Source organism: Galeopterus variegatus, unplaced genomic scaffold (genome assembly GCF_000696425.1).
Source record: "Galeopterus variegatus unplaced genomic scaffold, G_variegatus-3.0.2 Scaffold8263, whole genome shotgun sequence".
Classification (NCBI taxonomy): Eukaryota; Metazoa; Chordata; class Mammalia; order Dermoptera; family Cynocephalidae; genus Galeopterus; species Galeopterus variegatus.
In genome coordinates this window covers 60,276-67,361 of record NW_007734374.1, presented here as the reverse complement: position 1 = coordinate 67,361, position 7,086 = coordinate 60,276, and the positions used below count along the sequence as shown (strand labels likewise).

Sequence of the window (7,086 nt, the reverse complement as noted above, 5' to 3'; positions counted from 1 at the left end):
TAAAGATATTACCTATTTTAATAATCATTACTAAAATATAAAGTCTAACTTGATAATTAGAAGGAAAATGGATAATGAAAATATGTAAAGGAGAATTTTTCTTTAGTTTTTTCAAAACATTTAAAGTAAAACAAGAAAAAGTAAATTAGGATTCTCCAAAATGATCTTAAATTACATTATTTTACTTCAATAATCCAATTTAAACTGCATTTTATTACTAATTTTTGAAATCTATATAATTTTCATGTTATAACATTAGGGTCCCATTTTAATATGCAAGGTTTTAAGATGAAAAATCAGGATTATAAATAGGAAAATAGCTCTTTTATTATGACATTTTGAAGATAGTGATATAGGAAAAATGTTTAATAAAAAAATGTATTAAAGTCACAAAATAAAGTATACAGTTTTAAAATGTTAATATATTTTAACTTGCTTCAAGTTTATTCAAAGGTTAAATAAACAGAATTAAGCAAGGTCTTATTGAACTGCAATTGTTTATTTGTATTATCACCAAATAAATAAATTGTAATGCACTAACAATACATACAAAAATGTGTTCAGAGATATTTTTAGTGTCATAATTCAATTAAAAATAAAGTAAATCTGGGCCGGCCCGGTGGCGCACTGGATAAGTGCGCCGCTTGGGAAGCGTGGCGGCTAAAGTAAATCTCAAAAAGGAAGTTGAACTTTTATTGTCTTTCAAAGCACACATTATTTTAATAATTTGATTTAACTATTAAAAATATTTTATTGGGATATTCAATCAGATAACGAAAAAATTGTATAAATTGTGCACAAAAATTTTGAATATTTGTTTTTTGATGAACTCTTAGAAGTTTGGTGATGCCAAAATTATCTACTGATTTTCTGCTGTGCATAGTGTTCATTTCTTAAATTGAGCTTCATTCTGTTGGAAAATGCCTATCAGCACTGTGTTTTGTGACACACAGTAATTACAAAGTTAATTTTCGAAATCTCATAAGCTTAGCAGTTTAAAGATTTGTTTGAATTCTTTAAATGATATGCTTAATAAAAGTTTCAGCACTTTAAACAACTTTATTAAACTCAAGTAAATTATCATCTTAGCTAAAAATGACACTGGATTTTTTTCAAATTAATTTATATTTTTGCTATCATAAATATTAAATGAGGATTTAGCCTTAAAGAATTAGTAAAAAGAAAGAAAAAGTTAAAATTATGATGCAAAGTTTATATTCAAAAATACCTTCTTGACTTAAAATGTTAAAGTTAGCCATCTTTTAAAAAAGATAATAGAATAATTTCAAAGGAGAAGCTACGGTGTTTTAGTAGATTATCTTTTCTATTTCATTATTGTCAGTAGCAGCCTTTTAAAAACCAATTTATCTCTCTGGTACTCATACACTGTCTAGTGTTATAATATCAGTTGTTTGAAGAAATAGAATCATTAATTGTTTTAGTAGATTATCTTTTCTATTTCATTATTGACAGTAGCAGCCTTTTAAAAACCAATTTATCTCTTCTGGTACTCATACACTGTCTAGTGTTATAATATCAGTTGTTTGAAGAAATAGAATCATTAAAATAACTTTCAGGTAAGTAATTTAATTCATCATTGGAATTATGACATTGATGGACTAAAACATATGCATTAACTGTAATAGTTTATAAATTTGAGGTGTTTCTTAACATTGATTTGTTGGCAATGGATGACTTTGGGAATAAAAAATATATAATATGTACAGATAGATATTCTGTATAATATATAAGTAAATATAGTATATAGGCAAAATGTAAGGACCTAATATATTACAAGAAAAAGTTAAGAAGATAAAATAATAACCTTTCCTTCCTATCATTTCTATTTATCAATTTAAAATTCTAGCAAAAATAAATATTTTTCTATTGTATTATAATCACATAATCAAACGCAAATAAATGAAAAAGGGAATTTAACAAAATTAACATGATTTAACTAGGTGTTCACAAAATATACATTTTATTATTTTTTTCACACTTTATATATTGCCAGTGACTCCAAAATTGAAGTTACCTATCATTACTGTCAGTGCTTATCAAAAAGCCTAGGTCAGGCATTGAATATCTGTTTTGTTTGGTTTGGTTTGGTGGCTGGCCAGAAAGGGAATCCAAACCCTCGACTTTGGTGTTATCAGCACCATGATCTCCCAAGTGAGCTAACACTCCCGCACCAAATATCTGGATGACTAGCTAACAGGACTAACCACCAGCATTTCCAGTTATACAATTTAGTCTTTTTAGTGTACACTCCTTTAAATTTTGACAACATGTAATGTTACTACCCCCAGAATATACATTTCATCACCCACAAAGATTCTCATGTGCTTCTTGCAGTACCTCATGCTCCCACACTGCCAGTGGTCACCAGGGACCTGTCTTCTTTCTCTGTAATTTTCCCTTTTCCAGTGTGTCATAGAATCATACAATACGTGGCTTTGTGAGTTTTCCTTAGTTTACTACATTTGAAATTTATCCATGTTGTTGTTTGAGTCAAAGTCTGTTTCTTTTCATTGCTAAGTTGTATTCCATTATATGAAGATACCACAGTTATTTATTTATTTTATTTTGGGGGCAGCTGGCCCGTATGGAGATCCAACCCCCTTGACCTCTAACCAACAGAGCTAACCAGCTGGCCCTGACAGTTTATTACCTCACAAATTGAAGGAAATTTGGGTCGCTTCCTATCTTGGGCAATTATAAATAACACCATTATTAGAAAGTGCATAAAGGTTTTTGTATGGACATAATTTTTTTTTCTTTTTTTACCCTGGGATAGCTGGGACATATGATAAGTGTATGTTTAACTTGATAAAAACTGCCAAACTGTTTTCCAAAGAGCCTGTGACATTCTCCACTCACAATAGTAATGTATGAGAGTTCTAGTCACTTCAGTCATCCTAACTAGCACTTGGATTTTTTATAGATATGTGTATTGCACTATTAATGTGTGCATACTTAGTACATACACGTTTATGCATATATTACATAATATAATATATAAATAAATAGTTAAATATATAATATGTAGAGATATAGTCTGTAAGTTTTAGCTATTTTAATAGGTTTGGATCCTGCTGCCTCTTAGCAATGTAACGGGTCAAGTGACATAAGCAACTGACTCCCATAGAGGAAGGTACTGTGGCAGCTGGTACTGGATCTGTTGCAACCATGGTTGTCCGGCCAGGGACCCGTGCAGAACAGCGATTGTCAGAATGTTGGGCAAAGACCAAATTGAAATCTTCCCTTGCGAATGACACAGACCATCATGAAGGTTCATTTGAAAGGAGCACGGACAGGTCAAAACCTCCTCAAGAAAAATATCTGATGCCTTAACTCTTTGATTTTGAGAGATTCTAAAGAAGATAATAGAGACTAAAACGTTAGTAGGTGAAGTGATGACAGAAGCTGACTTCTCACTAGCTGAGGCCAAGTTCACAGCAAGGGTCTTCAGCACCACAGTTATCCAAAATGTAAATAAAGCCCAAGTGAAGATTCCAGCGAAAAAGTATAATGTAGCAGATGTTACTTTGCCAGTATTTGAACATTACCACGAAGGAACTGACAGTTATGAATTGACTGGTACAGACAGAGGTGGAGAACAATGGGCTAAACTGAACAGGAATTATACCAAAGCAGCGGAGGTATTGGTGGAACTGTTACTGGGGACAAGGGTCCCATTTACCTCAGTCATTTCCCCAAGTCCGTGAAGAATCAGAGACCTGAGTCAAAAGCACAGCAAAGCTTTAATGAGCACAAAGGAAGATACACTTCAAGGAAGAAGTGGACCCTTACACACAAGTTTGGGGTTTTTATTTTACTGATATCGCATATGCATTAGGTAACTTGTTTGACATTTTGATTGGCAAGTCAGGGTTATATAACATTTTTCCCACTGTGCATGTCCTTACCCGTAATTCAGTCTGTTATAATGATATGTATTTATGGATTGCATATATATATAAGCCCCAAATGAGCATTAGCATGTTTAAATGTCACCTAAGGTCTTAAATTGTCCCTTCTGCACATGTCCTTATACCTGGAAAGTCTCTAACAGGCCTTTGTAGTCAAATTGTGGCTTTTTCTTCCACAAGTTGCTCACAGAAGGGGTAGATTTTGTGTGGAGTTTCCACTAAGTTACCCAAAAGGGACAGACCTGGGTGTAATAATGGAGAAGTTTTAATTTTCCATTTCCCTCTACTGGCTGATGACTAACTAACTGCTTAACAGAACTAGCTTTGCTGCTGACTTCCTTTGTTACTTTGGATGAAGTATTAAGATAACCAACAGGCATGTAAATGCCATTGAATGTGTCATCATTACTCAGATTGAACATAGCCTTGCTTATATCATTACAGAGCTGGATGAGACAGAGCAAGAAGAGTTCTATAGACTGACGAAAATACAGGAGAAGGAAAAGATTCTCAAGGAAAAATTTGAGAAGGACGTGGAGCAACAGAGAGCAGCTGGAGAGGTGATGGGGCTAGCTGATCTCCTGGCTGAAAAGAAGGACGAGGATCTTCTGTTTGAATAACCTTTCTTGCTCTGGTTCTTTCAGGACCCAAACATTGGCTGCATTTTAATTCATGGTGTGTAGGTTTGGTACATGTGGAAATTTATTTTTTGGCCTCAGAATTTCACTGGGGGCTGGTCTGTTGGCTCACTTGATGAGAGTGTGGCGCTAACACCGAGATCACAGGTTTGATTCCTTATACCAGCCAGCTGCCATTAAAAAAAAAAAAAAAAAAAAAATCACTGGTTGTAAACTTTACCTGGATGTCCCTTTATGGGATTACTTTCACAGAATCAGAATCACAGATGAAAGAGATTTATAAAACCTGCCCAGGAACTTATATCATTTATTCTGCAGAAGTGTCACTGTACTTCATTTGCATCTGCATAACGTGTGATCTGATCGGCAAGTATAGTAGGAAATACCCGTTGGGAAACATTAGTGCTCTCAGGCCTACTACAGTGGAGTTGCCTTCATTTCTACCCACTTGTATGAAACATTGGTGCTGCAGCCATCCTTGCATTACTGAGCATTATGAATATCTTCACTTATTTCTCCTTGCATGATAGGTCTCTGTCTTGTCTGCATGGCAGCGGTTCTGCCAATTTAAATGTGACTACAGTACAAACAGTGAAATGATTAGAAAAAAATAGCTTTAAAGTAGTATTTTGGGGGATTTTAATTTTTATTTTCTTAACAACTAATAATGTTGAACATCTTTTCATGTGTTTATTTGCCATCCTTAGAATGTCTTTCGTGAAATGCCTATTCAAAACTTTTACCTTTTTTTTTAATTGAGCTGCTTATATTCGAGTTTTCAGGGTTCTTTATATACTGTGGATAGAGTTGCTTTATCAGATAGGTGGTTTGTAAACCATTTCACTGTTGGTTACTTGTATTTTCATTTTCTTAAGAGTGTCAAGAACAGGAGTTTTCCATTTTGATAAAGTCAAATATGTATCCCATTTTTCTTTTCTGAATCATTTCTTTGGTGTCCTATCTAATAAATTGTAATCTAACCTGAAGCCACACCACTTTCCACAGATATTTTTCTTTTAGAATATGTAAGTTTTAGATTTTGCATTAAGATCAATAATCAATTTTGAGTTAATTTTTTCAATGAATTAATTTTGAGGTCATTTTTCAATGAGATGCAAGGTATGGATCATGGAAATTTTTACATATTAATGTCCAATACTTTTAGCATCAATTGTTAAAAAACTCTTTCCTCCACTGAATTGCCTTTGTAACTTTACTGGAAATTAATTTACCATATATATGTATAGTTTGTATCTTTAGACCCTTTAGTATATTCCATTCACCTGTATATTTTCCTCAGTACCACACTGTTCTGGTCACAGTAATTTTAGAAAAGTCTGGAAATCAGACAGCTAGAATACTCCTGTTTTTTTCCAGAATTGCTGATGAGTTCAGTTCTTTTGAATTTCTATTTAATTTTAGAATCAACTTGTCTATTTCTACAAAAAAAAATCCTGGGTTTTTACTGGAATTGCCTTGAATCTGTAGATCAATTTGGGAAGAACTAACATCTCAACAAACATTGGTCTTTCAAATCTATCTGCCCATTTTTTAGATCATGTTGGGTTTGTTTTATCATTGTTTGTAGGTTTTTGTTTTGTTTTTCTCATGCATCTTTCACTTATTTTGTTGGATTTACACCTATGTATTTTATTTTTCTTGATGCTGTAGTTTATGGTGTTTATTTTTATTTTATTTTATTTTAAAAAAGATGACCGGTAAGGGGATCTCAACCCTTGGCTTGGTGTTGTCAGCACCACGCTCAGCCAGTGAGCAAACCGGCCATCCCTATATAGGATCCGAACCCGTGGCCTTGGTGCTATCAGCACCGCACTCTACCGAGTGAGCCACGGGCCGGCCCTATGGTGTTTATTTTTAAGTTCCATTTGTTCATAGCTATTGTAGAGAGATTAGCTAGATTTTTTAAAACCTGAATCCTTGAATCATGTGATATTGCTAAGATCACATATTAGTCCTAGTGGATTCTAGTAGCTCTTTTCATAGATTCTTTGGGACTTCCAACATAAACAGTCATGTCTGACAGTTTTTTTTTTAATTGAGTGATATTGGAACTTTTAAATTTTATTTTCTGCTTCAATTCAGTTCATCATAGTTTTCTTTTTCTTTAGTGTGTTCATGTGGAGAATTACAATTACTGACTTTTGAATTTTCAAAACAATATCCTATTTGATGATCATAATTGTATTAGTCCGTTTTGTGATGCTATAACAGAAATACCTGAGACTGGGTGATTTATAAAGAAGAGAGGTTTATTTGGCTTATGATTCTGGGACAGCTGCATCTGTCACGGGCCTCAGGCTGCTTCTACTCATGGCAGAAAAGCGGCAGGCAGCTGGCAAGTATGAACAGATCATATGGCGAGAGAGGAAGCAAGAGAGAGAGAGAGAAGGTGCCAGAGTCTTTTTAAGCAATGAGCTCTCACAGGAACTAATAGAGCGAGAACTCACTCATTAATCCCTCTTCCCCCAGGGAGAGCACTAATCCATGCATGAGGG

The 7,086-nt window shown here is 33.9% G+C and overlaps 1 pseudogene; it reads left to right on the top strand.

Annotated features, from left to right (window-relative positions):
* The first annotated feature begins 3,233 nt into the window (after window positions 1-3,233).
* LOC103608297 lies at window positions 3,234-4,552 on the top strand (annotated as a pseudogene).
* Window positions 4,553-7,086: the final 2,534 nt, after the last annotated feature.